The 17,442-nt window shown below is 41.4% G+C and overlaps 1 protein-coding gene across 3 annotated transcripts in view; it reads right to left on the reverse strand.

The window, feature by feature from the left end:
- Positions 1–10,208: 10,208 nt before the first annotated feature.
- Positions 10,209–17,442, reverse strand: part of BLVRA (biliverdin reductase A) — a 39,156-nt gene continuing 31,922 nt past the window's right edge. For 2 of the 3 annotated variants that reach the window (XR_010883434.1, XR_010883432.1), the window contains one exon: positions 10,209–16,472. The gene's annotated coding sequence lies outside the window, so the exon portion shown is untranslated. The remainder of the gene's footprint in view (positions 16,473–17,442) is intronic. The other variant, XR_010883433.1, reaches the window with a different exon arrangement.

The following is a 17,442-nucleotide window of genomic DNA, read 5'->3' on the forward strand; positions in this document are numbered from 1 at the left end:
GAGTGCTAATGACCGGATACCAGCACACTTCTCTTCAGCAATGAAACAACCAGCTGAAACTGGAGAATAAACTTGGATGAACTTGGCCTTGGAAAGCAAACTATGCCTTGGCAAGGTGGTAGGTTGCTATTTCAAGAGTAGGAAGGGGCAGTTTTTGGAATAATGTTTACCACATAAATGAGATACAGGTAACATTTGAATCAATTAAGTAAAATTACCCACAAGTACAAGCTGAAAGCAGGAGCACAATAGCTTTCTCTTCCCGCTGGGATCAATACCTCCTTGACACCCCCAGTCCTTTGTTATATTAGCAATACCTACTTTCTTTTACTCTGTGTGCTAACCTTTAATTTTACTATTAGCACTCTTCTCTGTTACTAAAAGTCCTTGCTAGTCCAGATCCATTTCAACTATCTTTGTCTCTTTTCCTCCTGAGCTTTCTAACTTCTCTGTATCCCTACTTCTGTGATCCTCTTTCTCTATATACCTCAGTCTTCTGAAACTTTGATAACATTCATTCACGTTTCTTCATAAACCGTCCAACAAACCCTCATAATAATTCTCAGTATTTTGAAATCTCCAAATCCTTTCTAAGGCTTCAAGGTCTGTGCTTTCTATACATTTCTTCAAGCTTCTTTCCAAGCCTTTAGCTATATATATGAGAATGACTGGCAATACTATAACGTCATTTTGTTGTAAACAGCTCACCAGGTTCCTGCGTGCAATGGATACTCTGATCATGTGTGGGGTAACTCTAACCAAGTACCATTTCCTAGCAAATTTTTGTCTCTTTGGAGCTGTTTTTTTGGAGGCTTGGATTCTGTAGGCTATCAAATCCTTTAGTTCTTTGCTCATTAACTTATGCCATCTGAGCACAGAGGAAGTATGACTCAGTTGTGCTGGCCCGAAACTTCCAGAGTAGCAATCACAAAAGGTCAACAGCTGAATGTTGTGGGACTCATGACCAAGGACCGGATAAATCTCAGCATCTCCCGCTTGAGTTACTTGTTTGATCACTAAATAAAACACCCACCAGTGTACCCAGGAGGTTACCCAATACTTGCCATTCTCAGCCTTTGTGACCCCGGCATTGTTCTGCCTCCAACAACGGCCTTGGCTGGCTTCTCTGCATCCTGCTTATATCCTTTCTACTACATGAGGTGCTATATAATATGTAGGAACTTGTTTTTCATATATTGGCCTGGGACAAAATGCTCTAACTGCTATTTTTAAACTTCTTAACTGGATGTCTTGTCACTCACATTCTGGATGGCTTTTAAGTCTTTTTCTGTGTCCTCTCACTGAGAGCTATTAATGTCTGCCAATAAGCTTTGCAGCTGGACCCTCACGCTTCGCTTCTTTTCCCACCAGTCCCTTCTGTCCACAGGGGTCCCAGGTGGACATCCCTAAGCTCATATTTCTACCCAGTCCCCCAAATCTCTTCTTTCCCTCCATTTTGGAAAATTTTCCCTTGCAGCATGCCGGATTCCCTCCCCGCCCCCAACACCATCTCATCTACTGGCAACTTAAAAAGCACACATCACTTCTGTCACCATTTCCATGTAAAGTATATACAGTTCTTGTGACAAAGCTGTCATGGCAACTTGAAATTTGTCAGGTTTTCACATTATACATAATCTGTAAAACTGCACATTATTAAACATGTTCTGAAGCTCCCAATTACTTACAAGTTATTCCATTGCTAGATCCTACTGCTATATTCAGTCAACATTTGTCATCCTGAAGAAAACTTCCAGATTAAGTTACCATCACTTCAGGGCATTGAGGAGGGAGGGAGGTGCTCTGTCATGCCTTGAGCAGAATTAGAGGAGATCAAAGTCTCTAATACTTTTCTGGCTCAGTCGGTGGACTGAAGAACTGCGAAAGGATGGACTGCTAGGGAAACATGATTATTTCTGCATGCATCTACTGAGCCTTGAAAATGTGATGCAGCGGCTGTTGTCACCCCTTTTTGAACATGTTCTGCACTAACATTCACACTTTGAGTTTCATCAGCTAGCATCAAATGAATGTACACTTATAGATCTAGACATAAATTACATCACATTCTGCTGAAACTGTAATAGGTACTTAACAGCCCTACACTCTTCAACTTGAAGCCTACAGACCTCTATTATGTAGCCTCCCAAAGTCAGACACGTCATACACATCTCTGCTGACGACATTTCATTCACTAAAGTCATTTCCTTTTGCATTTGACTTGTGAACACCTATTCTGGGTCTGGCTCAGCCTCAAGTTTGTGGCAGATGGATTCTCCTTATTTTTTTTTTTTTTTAGGCAATAAGACTGAGGTGTATGTAGACCATTTTATTTCCTTTCTGATCTTAATTTTAAATGTAGTAGCATGCAACTATTTTTCCATCAGTTACCTGATTTTCTTCCCCATGTGCTTCAGACTTTACTGGAAATACTTCATCCTGCAAAAAATTCTTGCTTTAAGAAAGAATACAAGAGACTACTAAGGCTTTTCTCTGTGGACTGCATTAATTGAATTTTAATTTTTAAATTTCCAGTTTTTCAACTCCCAAGAAACTTTTTGTACAGTACAGAAACTATACTAATGGATAAATAATTAACAAGCCAGTTATCAAGAATTAAAATAATAAATTGCTGAATTAATAATTTAATAAAGTAATACATTGATGTTCCTTTTTCCTGTATATGCAGAGTGACTTCTAGCTTATTCCTTACCTTGATGAAAAATCTTATTTGCTCCACATTCTCTGAACAGCTTGAAGAGATTTATTCTATATTTGGTCCCACCTGGACACCCTGGGGTAAAAAGCTCACAAAGTTTAAAAAAATGCATATTTGCTACCGGTTCTGGGGAAAGATCAGGCCAAAGGACACACATTGCCTTCCTAACGAAACTCATTCTCCACAAGGCTCGGCAGCATCCTGAGGTCCTTCTTCAATGTTACTTAGGAGGAAGGATACCATTACAGTTTTCTCCATCATTTCCCAGGAGCTGCTACCCTTTCAGCTACCTGTGTTATCCACTGGATGTCCACTGAGCTGTGCAACAATTTTTTTCCCATTTTAGTGAATTCTGAATGCAAAAGCAGCTACTGATAGCTTCTTTTTAAGGCAGAATTATCTGTAGTCACACATCTCAACCTAACTTGCTCTGTAAACCTTTCTCTAGTCACCTCTAGTCACATTGGAAACTCAGCTTGGTCTCTGCACTTTATGAAACATTTGAGGACACAGTCCACAGCCTTATCCCAGTGACAGTACCTGTTTCTCCTCTATAAAATCCCTTTTCTCCCTCCCTGATGCTGCCAGAACAAGCAGGACAACAGCAGTAGGAGTTCTGGCTCACTACCTTTTGGTAGAGTTATCCCTTGACAAACACCCATTTCCCAGGTGAATGTGTTATACTGTAGTGCATTGACCTCATGGTAACCTCTGAACTTTCTGTCCTCCACTCACTTTCTAATAATTATCTAATTGTCCACTTGCTTCTTTGGTGTTTCACTGCATTCCTCTGCTTCTTCTGTCAGGGCTTCAGAAGTTGTAGTACACATCATCTCTCAGTTCGGTGATCTTCTGCATGAGTGTATGAATTTTACCTGCATCTTTTTCTTAATCTGTGTGCTTAACTTTCCATATCCTGTTTCAAGGCCTCATTTTGATCTGCTGTAGCAGTAGTTTGTGTCTGTCAGATCTGAAACGACTGCAGCTCTGCTCTCTTCTTGACAGTATTCTGTTGTTAAAAAAAAAAAAAAAAAAGCTGATTTAGGGATTTTCAGCTCCAGTTTCAAGCAAATTCTGGCACATTTGTATAACAACCTTTTCGCCAAATGCTGCCAAATACTTATCTATGCATCTTCCCAGAACATCTAGCATCCCAGAGCACTTACTCATTGCTCCTGGTAATTCTAATTCATATTTTCAAGATCAGTAACAGCCCAGTCTGAAACAGGCTGCAAATAGCAATGTATTTTTCCCCTTGAGATCATCAACTTTTCAACCTCCTTGAATCTCAGTACTTCTACAGTACCAACTTCTGATTTTCCCTTTAACTCATACTTTGTCACTGTAGGTCCCTGCTGCTTTTGGTCAACTATGTTTACTTTGCATTGCACATTGTTTTCCTTTCAGAAGATATTTCTTGTATTTTCCAGCACAGGGAGCACACGCATTCAGTGGTCCAGTTTTGTCTTTGCTCCTTCTTTTGTGATGCACCATTTCCTCTCACTTGCTGCTTTCAGATTTATTGATCCTTGTACCCAAGCGGTCTCTTCACTGAATTGCCCAGTGACCTCTGAAGTCTCCCCCAAAAAAGGACTTCCAGCTGCTTGCAAATGTTGAAAAGAGGCACTAACATAAAGCATCTGAGCATTTAGTGTTGTTTGGAAGAGAAACACCTGTCTCAAATAAGCAGACAAATTGAGACTTCCAGTCTCTAGTCTTGCACTTTCTAATAGCTTCAAATGTTTCATGTGTTTTGTCTTGAAGCAGCCCTCAGCTCTTCTAGCCAAACTGTAGACTTTGCATCCAGCAAACCACATTGAGTTGGTTACTAAAAGCTGATGTAAAGGATTCTCCTTACATTAAACTTAAATATTGCCACAGCACTTAAGAAAGGATTGTGCACGAATGTTGTCAACAGACTCTGAACTTTATGGCAGAACAAGCAAAAAATCACCAGCAACAGAAGGCAGTATACCAGCATAAGCTATGAAGAGTGTATGAAGGACTTGCTGTCTACATATAAAAGAAAATAGACCCACAATTCAAAAAAAAAAGAATCTGGTAAAAATAATCCCAATCCACTGGATTAAAACAGACTACTTCTTTGTACTGATCTAACAACATTTCGTCTGTTACTTCTATTCAACCTGAAAATTTAATCCAGTTGTGCTCTGTGTGTGTACAAATACGGGGTATTACCTGTTTGAAATCACAGCAGAATTTGGCCTCCACAACCCTTAATAACTAGCAATTACTTGTCAAACACATGGCAATTATTGGACTTAAACACGAGTTGAAATAGGATCAATAATTTCAGATTTACATACTGCAGGGGAAGCTTGCTGGACTGCAAGTCACAATTTCTTTTTTACATGACAAGTGTAACAAATTGCATTTGTCAGTCCATGAGGTCCTCATTTTGCATGGAGCTTTGAGATGCCATTTTACAGCCAGGCAGAGTCAAGCTGAACCTTCACTGTGTTCCTGCATATTTAAGATCAGCTTGTGGGCTGTATTTCCCAAAAGGTCAATAAAATAAATTCAAACCAAGGCAGTAGGTAGTAAACCGGGCTAACAGACCTCAATTCTGTCATCGCCTGAGGCCAGGTAGTACAGTCTGGGAGGTTAGAAGGACTTAGTAACACTGGACACATCTCTTTTCCAAAGGAAAGTAACTCAGCACCATCCAGATTTACCTAGGCTTGGAGAGTGCTTGCGTTGTTAATGATTTCTGGTCACAACCCAGTGATATCAGTTACAGCAACTGTGTTTGAAGGGGAAATTTATTCTCTTCTGGTCTCAGCTGCTGGAGGCTGCATCTTCCCTGAGTCCCCATCACGTTTTTCCTTTTCTTCTATTCTCTCCTCAACCACAAACTCTTCCAGTTTTGCTGAAGCTCTGCCAATTCAGAGTAGCAATGCAGATGGAAGAATGTCTCCCTGGGGAAAAAAGCCTGCTCCCAAACTGGGAACAGAGATAATTTTCAGATGTCCTTCTTTTTCCCACAGGATGAAGGGGCATCCATTCTGCCCCTTTCCCCTCCCTCTGAGAATATCTTTTTGTTTTCTTGATCAGCAAATATGCATTAATAAATAATCAGCTGAATCTTTGTCCTGTCTGAATCTTTATGCAAAATGCTGCTTCTGAGGGAGTAAAATCAGTGACAATCTTGTATTTCAATTAAGAATATTCTAAATGTTAATTCTCCTATGATTTTATTTGCATTGGGTTTTTTTGTGTATAAAAAGAAACAAAACATCCTTGAGATTCAGGAAGAAGTATAGCCTCACTTGGGGACTTTTTTTTCAAATAGCTTTTCCACAGAAGCCAACCTGAGTACCACAGCTACCAATTAGAACAGTGTTAAAATTCAGCAATACCTGAATTACTGAATTATTACCCTGCTGCACAGGGCAATAGATGTCTTTATTTTTTTTCTTTTTTTTTTTTCCATTTAGGCAATTCTCTTGTTTCCCCTGTTCCTCCACCTCCCCATTCTCAGGAAAATTGTGCTCATAAACGAACATCCCAAAGATCCTAATGTGAGTCTCTGCACAGAGTCTTCCTCAAAACTAGAGATTCCTCTCCCACAAAAAATTACTGCTGAGGCTTGTTTTTTTACCCAACTCAAAACCACAAGTATGAGGAAATACAGGTAAGCCAGCACCACTCCTCCATCTAACTTGCCTCCTTACAAGCTGTTGGGAAGATATTTAAAAGATCTAGCCAGTCTCATTCTGCAAAGGAATTTTTTTTCTCACCAGTCTCAGAGGACTTGCTTTCTGTGCAGTCTAAGTCTGTATCAGTAGCAATCTTTGTCTATGAATCAAGCTGGATTTGCTAAAAAAAAAAAAAAAAGTCTCCCTATGCTCTCACCTCAGCCTAACAAACTGCTTTGGCTTTCTCAGGGTTTGGAGGAAAAAGTCTTGGCACCAGTAACGATGGGGGCAGAGGCAGCTCGGTGACCTTCCACTTCAGTGCAGCTTCAGCACAAGAAATACTCATTAATCAAACCAGGATTCAGAGAAAAACAACGGGAGCGTTGCTGGGGTTTGACTTGCTGGGCTGAAGGGCAAGGAACCTGTTGCTTCAGCACTTGAGCCCTCTCCTGGCTGCTGGGCGTCTGCAGGAAAAGCCGTTTCTGGTGCTTTATGCTGGGTTTAGCCAGGGTCGGAGAGCGCAGCCAGGCACGAGACCCTGGGCTGTGTTTGGTGGTAAGGGGCCGGAAGGAAAGCGCCTGGTAGATTGTAAGGGTTTTTGAAAAGAGTTAGGACTCCTAAAAAGGGGCATATTTGATGTCAGAGCTGCAGACAGGCAGGAAATCCTTGATTTTGTTGTCACTTTACGGAGTGGAAATGTGTTTTTAAGAGAGCATATAGCTTTAGTTACATATAAATACTCCTCTACTCCTCTTCAGCACCAAATTCATAGCTGTTTTCATATTCATATTCTGTTTTGCATTAAGAAAATATCCTCAAGCTGCTGAAGGATTTTTGAATAAATGTCAACAGTGAGTATTTCCAGTCAGGAGGGGACTGAACAAAATTGTGTCTTACTTGTGATGCTCCCTTTCTTGCGTGCGAAGTTGCAATGAAGCGTTCAGTTTTTACCAACAAGCATCTCCATGCATTGGCTGCTCAATGTCTCTGGCCGTCTGGCGCAGAAGCTCCCAAGAGCTGCAACTTTTCATCTTTAGGCATTGGAAATATACCAAATAGACCAGTCCCCCTCCTACTCCCACACACCAAAAAAATCCCCCTGTGGGGATCAGGCATGCACAGAACAGCACACTGGGGAAAATATTCCTCTATTTACAGGCTTGTTTCAACTTCCCAAGTGACAGAGCAAGGGATAAAGTAGCAGGAAATTGTTCTCCAGCTAAATTATTACAACAGAACTAGAAATCAGATTTCCAAATAGGGCAGTTTGGAAATACCGGAGGGTTTTTGTCTAAAATGTAGAAGTGGAGCTCAGTGAAGTGAAAGCATTTCTCTAAAACTGAAGTCAGACTTTTAAACCATTTGACAAAACTATGTCAAGCAAACAGTGACCCAGAAGTTGAAAATGTTGAAGGAAAAGCTCTTGACAGTCCTGGTGAGATGAATTTGGGGACATTTACACAACCCCCCCCCCCCCCCCCCGATTTTTGCAGAGTGGATACCAGCATATAACTTCTATAGAAAGCCTGTTATTTTTTGGAAAACTCTGTTGCTGATGGTTCAGATAGGCTCTTTTTTGCACACTACAGGGCAGACTGCAATCCCATTTAAGTTCACGGGAAATCAGGGGGACAGTTATTGCCTAACACAGCCACTGTCTTTTCACAAAGCAATGAAACACCCCCCCTTGACAGCACTTCTGCTGCAGTGCTTTTTGCCTCTTGCCCACAAACGCCGCTAATAAACACAAATTTGAATAAGAGGGAAATCTGCAGTCTTCATTTCTCAGACACTGGTGATCTCTTCATTACATTCATCAATGCATAGCACAGCCCAAATCCAAACACCACAACAAATAAGTCTGGACTTGAACTATACGTATGGCTAAACCTTGTTTCTTAATGGGTTTGCCCGAACCACAGCTTGAAACGTTCCCCTATTCTCTTTCTGAGGCTGGATCATTTCGTGCCCACCCTGTGGGGTCGCATGTCCGAGTCTCAGTACTTTTATTCCCTGCCAGATTGGTTTTCAGCACCAGCACATGGAGAATTTGGAGACCACCTAAATACGCCCTCCTACCCCTGTTTGAGGTGGAGAAGAGCACGGGGCAGCTCAGCACCCAGCCGGTGCAGCCCTGCACGCTGAGCAGGGGGGAAGGAAAAAACACGAAAAAGGCTCAAAAATCCCCAACCCCCTCCATAGCCCAACGCTTATTTTACAGATTGGGACCAGGACTAAGTGTCATGCAGTGCTGACAGCCCAATAAATTGCTGCAACTGCACTTCTCTCCTTTAAAACTTGTCCACAAATATCCCATTAAAATGTACTAAAGACTTGACAGCTGATGGAGCGGGCGATGAAGGCTGCAGGAAGAGACTCCTGAACTTTTTTGCATCATCTTGTGGCCCTGAATCCAACCAAGCTCTGATATGACCAGAAGTCATGACCATCAGCTGCTCGCGGCAAAGCTGTGTGAGAAGAGGTGGTCGTGGCGGGCTGGCACCGAGCGCCCAGCTGGCCCAGGCAGCCTCCACCGAGAGTACTGCCGAATAATTTAAATCACAGGGATTTAAAACTCTGGTTTTCTTTGGGAATTAAAAGCAAGTCAAAACAGCTTAATTTAAAGAGCAGGCTTCAATCCCAAGTTGAATATGTACTCTGCACTTTTTTTAAAACCAAAATTGAACTGCATCAGTGAAGAACCACTGGTGACAATACAAATAACCTTTGTGCAAAACTCGCTTTTTACTTTTCCTTACCTTTTACTGTTCAGGAGGGTATAACACAGGGATGTAAATGCTCATATAACTTCAAATATATGCATTGATATTCCTACTGTTAGCTTTTTTATCTTATAAAAGAACAAATGACATTTCTTATTTTCTGAATTATTAATTATTTCACTTGTGATTTGCTTGGGATGATGGATGTATATCTCTATTTTACAAGGGCAGTAGTATAAAACTTTACCACATATACTGAATACAGGAGATAAATAGTAAATTTACCTCAAAATGTTCTGTATTTAAAAACAGTTTATTACAAAGGAAGTATAATCTGGGGTAGGTGAACTTAAGCCTGAAAATTTTTGAATTGATAGATAGCCCCACATACCTAGTTTGTGAGCATAGGCCAAAGGAACCAAGCGAGTATTTCTGCTTTTTAAACTTCCAGTTGCTTTTTCTATTATTACTTAAGTATTCTTTGGAAGGAACTACACTGAAATAAATACAGTAAAAAGAACAAAACATTCTATGAGTCTTCAAAAGAAGTCATGGCTATCAAAAGCTATTTTATCACTTCAGCAAACTCTAGGCCCAGTCATTTAGTTAAAAAATTCACACAGTTTCAGGAACTTTACTCTATTTTAAACTTTGATGGCAACTATGTACTGCTTTATTTTTTGTTTTTATTACATTGTTTTAATAGAATATATAGTAATGTTAGACATTGATATAAATTATTATAATTTCAAATGCAATTTTAATTAGATTTAATTTTTAAGTAAGCATACTTAAATCAGATATAAGTTAAAATCTGATTTAACTCTAACTATTTTTTATCTACCATCCCTGAAATACAAAGATTGAGCTGGCTTGGAAAAATCAGCTCTCTCATTTGGTGGTACTCAACCCTGGGAAAGCATCTTTCAATCTGCTGGATGGAGCTTTTTCGTATTTTCTGTTTCATTAAATCAGAATATTTTCTCACAGAGGAAAACAGATACAGATATTCTGCTGTGAACAGCAAAAACCCTGGACTGTGAAATTCATGCTCTGTCAGACTTGGAGTGATTTAAGAAAAAGAAGAAAAACAAACTCTGTTCTGAATTAGGTAAAGCACAGATTTTATTTTGGATTTTACAGATCTTAATCACTACCCAGCAGGATTCAAACAAACTGTTTGTTTCCACAAAAGTGGTCAGAAATTCTGCTTTCTTCCAGGCTGGGTAAAAAATAGATTCTGGAACCTCAGCAAAGGTGCCACAAAATGGGATTATTCTCCTGCCAAGTCTGCTCCAGACTTTGCCGGGCCAGCAGCTCCTTGTCAGGCTCCATGTGGTGGCAAGCTGAAGCCCTTGCTTCTATTTCTATACCTGCACATGTCCGCTGATGCTCTCAACATCTTCCTTGAAGAGCCGTGACTCCTTGATGTTCACGGGAGCAATTTTGTTCCATCTTCAGTCAATAGGTGCCCCACTGGCCTCACTTTGTTCCCTGGAAACGCAGTATTTTCCTTTTGCTTTGATGGGTTAGCAGTACTGTTTCCCTGAGAGGGTCTTAAGTGGAATTCAGATAGACAGGTACCAATTGCCTAATACTTTAATAGGCTCTCTGTTGTTTTGCACTTTGTTCAAAGCGAGTGAGATTTAGTGGCTTTTGATACGGTTGCACTTTGTACTCTTTTGTATGGGTATGAATTACTACCTGAGGCTTCAGATAGGAAGACTGTTTGCTTTAGTCTGAATGAACCGAATAGCCAAAAGGAAAATAACTGCAAGACATCATTTAAAAGAAATTTGTTCCCTGACATGAATGGCTAAAAGCAGACAGGCAGATTAAACTGTGATTATTTAATGCATTAAGAATCGGCAGGATACGTTCCCAGAATATTCTGAGACATTGACAGGTCTTAGTTTGTGTCCTGAATTTCCAAAAGATCAGAGCTGCATCAATAGCAAGACATTATACTGCCAGTGATAACTACCTGACTATGATTTACTGCAGATTTCTGCCTAATAAACAAGCCTTAACGTATTCAGTGACCAGACCATTGTGAGTGACATCTTATTATAGGTTGTTGCAAAATGAATATCGATGGACAAAAAATCCTTTCAGCTAAATATGCAGAGGTTACATCAACCTTGTAGAGCATTTTACTGATGTTACTAAGAGTAGAGCTAAAAATTTCCCTACAGTTTCTTTATTAGAATGACTTAGCTTTAACCATTTTATCTTTTTCCCATATATCTGTGTTGTAATAACTCCTCACCCTCCATAACAACTGTTCATTGCATTGCACTGGGCCTGAATCTGTATAAAATGCACATGAAGACAGGCAAGAGGTCTGCACATGGTGCACAGAAAAGAATCAGGCTCCTATCCAGTACTTTGCAGTACTTGCGATGCTCCTTTGCAGTACAACTGATCAAGCTCTAGTTTAAATTCTGCTTGCAAAACCAGATGCTTACCCAAAGGCCTTGTTAGAGAAAGCGTGAGGCTTGCCTCCTGCACAGTGGCATCCCCATCAAAACTTCTGTAGCCGTTCAAGCCAGCTGTTTCCTCCTTCAAAAGATGACTTTAACAAAGCCATCAGGGAAAGAAGGCACAAATGCTGCTGTTTAAAGCGTTATAAGCAGAACTGACAGTGATCAGCCCAATCCCATATTCAGTCCAGAGCTTCAGCCCATGTGGAAGTTTCCGAATTCTCCATGCCAGGCTTTCCAAACTCTGAAGACAAGCAGTTACAACTACGATCACCTGGTGGGAACTTAGCAGAAAAAGAAGGCATGATGTCCAGGTAAAACCAGACTGTGTTTCTTTGTTAAAATGCAAAAGACAACAAGGTATACCCAAGGAAGGTGTGTGTGCAGGAAGGGACAAAGAGCTGGGAACCGTTCTCTGTCAGGTTCCTCTTGGTGACTGATGTCAACCATCTCAATGGACACTTGCCCTCCTCGAAACCAGCTCTGGCAGGTCATCAAGGAGGAGACCAAGAGCTCAGGATGTGGGACTGGGTCACAGAGCCTGGTCCTCTGCAATGTAAGGTTGCCCTGTAGTAAATGGATGTCTAGTACAGATGGATCCACAGCACATCCGCTGTGCCTGCTCTCGCCCACTTCACACTGCAAGAAAAGCCTCCCAAAGCCTGATTACAAACATAAAGTCAGATACAATGACAGCTCCTGAGAAAGAGATGAGTTACCAGAAAAGGAAAGCAGGCTTGCCTGCAAGAGAAACTTGAGGTCATAAGCCTTTTTCTGTTCTCTGCTTTCTCTTATTTTCTTTTAAAAATCCACCAGCCACTGGCTCTTCTTCAGCACAAGAAAAGGTGCCTCTGGATAGAAAGAGCCAATAAATGCAGAGCAGGCAAGATATGACAGCTGGGTTTTTTACACACGGGCATTTTACATAGGAGTAATCCATGTGTCACCTACAGCTCCTAGAAAAGATGCAATCAATGGGCTACAGAAAATTATGATTTTGACTATACTGGACCTTTCATACACAAACACCAAGAAGAAAGGTTATCTATGTTTCCTGAGTTATTTTCCACTGAAAAATTCCATACTGGATTTCATTTTTCTTTCATTTTTCTTTTTCTTTTTTCCTTGAAGTGGGATTGCTTGAGCAGTGCTGTGGCTGACAGTCACGGTTTGGTCTCCTCACTCCTCTCTCCGTGCTAGACTGCTGTCCAGATTTGGGGCAGAGAGATGCTGCCACCCATTCCTCTCCTCACAACCCTCTCCAGCCCCGCTGAGGTCCGCCTCGCTAGTCATCTTGGGGACGCACCTTGCAGCGCCCACGAGACGCTGGGAAAGGGGACGCAGCAATGGCAGCAGCTCAGCCTATCTGGAGGAAGCCTCAACAGATAGGCCAGGATGGCCTATCTGGAAGATATCCTGCACAGCTGCATGGACACAGCTGGGCAGGGACAAGTGGTGGGAGTTTGGTGGGCACTTTCAGAAGAAATGTGTGCCAAATCACACCCTAAAACACCACTGCTAAGGCACATGCTCTGCCATGTGCAGGGCTGAGCTTCTGAGAGTGTAGTACCTCTGAGTGGATTTGCAAACAACAAAACGGAGGAAACCTGTTTGATTTACGCTGTCCTTCCTGGATACCAAAGACATGATCTTAGAAGATAATACAAAATGGGTTTTCATGTGAGACGTTGAAGAAACATGCTGCTTTCCCATGGTTTTTCAAACTGCAAGGACTGCAGAGAAATAGACTGTGTAGAAGCAAATACCCGACCTGATCATGTCAGGGCTGTTGGGGGTTGTAGCTCACGTTCTGCTGTGCACCAGGGCAAAAGGTGGGGATATCTGCAGAGCATGGGGCTCCAGTGGCAAGTTCTCTGAAGCAGAATGGAAAAAATCCTAGGTGCACCACTTGAGCTATATGAAACCCATTGTTTTCCACTGAAAAACACTCCCATGCAAAGAGCTTTTTTTAATGAGTGAAATCAAGGACATGCTGAAATGACTCATGAGTGTGTACCTGGCTACAGCTGACAATAAGATGACTGTGGATTGACAGGCAGGGATGACAGGCTGAAAGATGAGCTCCCGATGAAATCAAGCTCAAAAGCAGAAGTAGAGAAAGGTCTAATGGCTGTTAATTTAACACAAAAAATTTGTAACAGCACATGAAAGTGCTCAGGTATGCAATTCATGACCTGAATGTAATAAAACAGATATGAGCAACAGTCTCATGTGCACACAGAGGTGAAGGTACAACAGCAAGACATGGCATTACAATAGAAGCAAATGTACAGACACAGCAGGTTTGCAGCAGAGATGAATTGCATAATGCAAAGCAAAAAGCATGCCCAGCAAGGGGAAAGATGTGCTGGAAAAACTATAAACAAACCCATTCTGCATGAGTTGCCTGCATATAGACTAGCAAAAAGGATCAGGGCATACTGCGTAGAAACAGTGACAGAGATGGTTTGGAGTTGTCTGGTTTTTGCTATAGGACAAAACAGGATAATGACAGTGATAGGGCATTTGTAACTCACCATCTTAACAGGTCCTGAAGAAATCTCCATAATATTCAAAATCTGAGCATAAATAAGTCTTCTTCAGAGTAAAAGAAAAAATCCAAACATTAACACTGTCTATATGAATGAGACTAGGATGTTAAACATTCCCCATCTATAAAAATGCTGTATTAAAACGCAGGTACTGTCAATGATAGGAAATGTCAGAATCTAGGCCTTTTCTATAATAAACATGTTTTCACATCAGTACTATAAAGAAAGTTCTTAAGACTATGAACTTGAAAATAAACCCATTGGCAGGGGAGTTCATAAAACAAAATCTCACATCAGAGGACATTAAGAAAAGGTGTCCTGATTCATTTAAAATCTTACTGAGCTTTGCAAACTCATGTTTTCTACAAGTACTGCTAATAATAAGGACCAGAATAAAAGAGGGACTTCAACTTAGGGTACAATTATGTATTTTTGAAAAGGCAGAGGAACCATTGGCATGGGCTAGATTGAAAAGAATAACACAGGTGTAATTTGCATACACACACACACACCCCCCATATATATGTACACACGCATATATACACACATCTCCTTTAGAACCACGAAGAATAAGGATACTACAGCCTAAGACATCAGCTGTAAGTCATTCCAGTAAATATATTCATTGAACAAATAACTCAAGCCAGATGTTGGCAGATTAGAAAAGACAGAGAAACAAGTTAGCTGCTTTCACAGTTCCATGCTTTCTCTTAGAGAACTGATCAACATGGCACGCGATGTGAAACGTAACACAAAGCACTTCCCAAATCAGGGGAAGAGACTATATTTGAATTATGTAAGAGAAAGAAAACAATAGTTCACTCACTGTGCTTCCTACTAATGTAGAACTATCCCCACCATATTAATTTATGTTTCTAGCTTGTTTTAGATATCCTAAGTGATAGATTATCTAAAGGGACATTCTTCCTGGCACTGAGATCTATCTCAACTTTCTGCTAATACTCAACCCAACATTTAAAAATCATTTTTAATTATCTGTCACTTGAATAACACCTATGCATGAAGGATTTAGCAAATTAGTTATTCATTATTTTGAGGTAATCTAACCCATTTAGTGACAAGTTTCTGGATTCTTTACAGTTTACCTTTATCAGAGAAAAGCAGTGACTCACTGGTGATCAGACAGGAGGGTATGATTGCACTAGGTATGTTAGACAGTAATGTTATTAGGCAGATTATGACATTAACAGCAGTGACAAAAACAAAGTTAGCTCACACTGAATGTGATTTAGGATGGAGTTTTAGAGAAGTTTTTTGAAGCAGTAACCATGTGATGGACTAAATAAATCATTTTTATTAGACCAGGATACATTATTGTTGTAACATCTAGTGTGTGTATCTGCAGGCTATTATCTGAAGCTTCTGATGACTGTATTTTTGTCTTAAAGTATTGTTTTGAAGTTTCCCTCCTTATCTATCTTTGTGGAGCTTGGATCGAGTAAGGTGTGTTTATTGTCAAGCTATGAAGGCTCAGAGCTCTGCTAGCAGTAGCACAGGGAGGCTCCCGCAGCTCTGCAGGCATCACTGGGCAGCAGCCATGGGCCTCCCTGAGCTGAGTCTGGGTTCCCTTTGCTGCCCAACAGATAAGTGTAAATAGGAGAAAGATACTATTGATGGTGGCAATCTCATGGGGCAGGCCAGGAACCAGACAGGCACCTAGAGCTGTGCTGCGGGTATGTCTGCATGGCCTAACAAGTTAGCACTGTGTTCCCCGCAGGCCAGCTAGCTCTGCCGAGGAGCAGGGCACACCTCTCTGGATTAAGTCACACCACTGTCTTGCCCTCACCTAGGTGAGACTTCGCCTAGAGCTAGGTCAGGGATTTTGTACAGAACCACAATGTGCTGCACAATATCTCCTATCTCCCCATTACAGGGGTTGGTTCTTCCAAGTTAGGGATGAAACTTGCACTGATAATACCTGTGCTGCACTCCTCATGCGAACACAACCTCTAACAGGTCTCTCGGTAGAGTCCTGCAACATCATTTAGTCCCCATATAACACCAGCCTCTACAGATACCAGCTTACAGCACTTAAAGATAACCAGATATGATGCTTCCCTTGTCAAAAGTCTTGGGTTATTATTTTGCTGTATATCCTAAGATTCCTGGTATTATGCTATATATTAATATTGCGCAGAACATACCACATACCTCAGGGAGAAGTAAATGCTGCTGCGTGAACCACATCAGCACACAGATCTGCGAGTTTCACTGCAGATGCTGCAGTGGAGCCAGAGATCCAGCTGAATTTGCTGTTGGTGGGTCACTCATCACCATCCTGTGAGGGGCCCGAGGCCCTGGACCACACTGCTAACCTGAAGGGATCAAACATCATGAGTAAGAGCTGAAAATAACTGTACATTTCAGTCTTTACAACTCCAAGCCCTTTGAGGACTGCTGGAGGACCTGTAACCCATGAAGCACTTTCTGTAAGTCAGCACTGCAGTTTTACCCAGATGCCATACACACTATTCACTTTAAAATAGAGAGTTTTGACTTACTCAGACCACTTAAAAATAGGTTCAGATCTTTCTAATCTCTTTGCACTCTACTTTTATGCAGTAGTTACAATATGTGCAGCTTTCAATAACACATGTATAAAACAAAATATAGTAAATACTTCAGGCATGGTATGCTTTAATTATTCTCCCTCCCCATCACCCAAACTTGGCCTTGGCCTGCAACCCCAACAGGACATCCTCCCAGTTACCTCTTTTTTTACCTCTGGCTGCCCTGAGGCTTTTCTCTTTTTTTCTAGGTTAAAGAGAAGTCAAGGGCAGTAGGCAGTGAGGAAGTTGAATTCATAGAGTGGGGCTAGACCTCCCCTTCTACAACCAGCCCTCAAAACCCAAGGTCACTTCTTGTGCTTCCAGTGCCATAAATAAAGCCAGCTTAAGCAGTTCTTGTGCTGTCCCCAGTCCTCTTCTCCTTTTCCCCCACTTCCCTCCTCCTAACTGCCCCAGCCTTGGCCATGGCTAAGTACCCGAGACTGTGACTGGGATGGACAGATCAAGAGACTCCTCCATCCTGGACAAAAGGCAAATAAACTATTATTATTCTAGTGTTACGCTGGACACCAGAAATAAAATACAGGAAAGGGAGTGTGTTCCAGAGACTGCCTCTGGGGTGCCAGTCCCAAGCAACCTCTGGGGCAGCAGCCTGTATCCTGGGACTGTGCTGACCTGGGGCGCTGGATCACCCTAGAGTACCTGCCAAAACTGGACAACATCAAGAGAAACAAATAATGTGATTTCTCCCTCCCTCCCACCCACTTTCCTGTCCCCT

Source organism: Apteryx mantelli, chromosome 2 (genome assembly GCF_036417845.1).
Source record: "Apteryx mantelli isolate bAptMan1 chromosome 2, bAptMan1.hap1, whole genome shotgun sequence".
NCBI lineage: Eukaryota > Metazoa > Chordata > Aves > Apterygiformes > Apterygidae > Apteryx > Apteryx mantelli.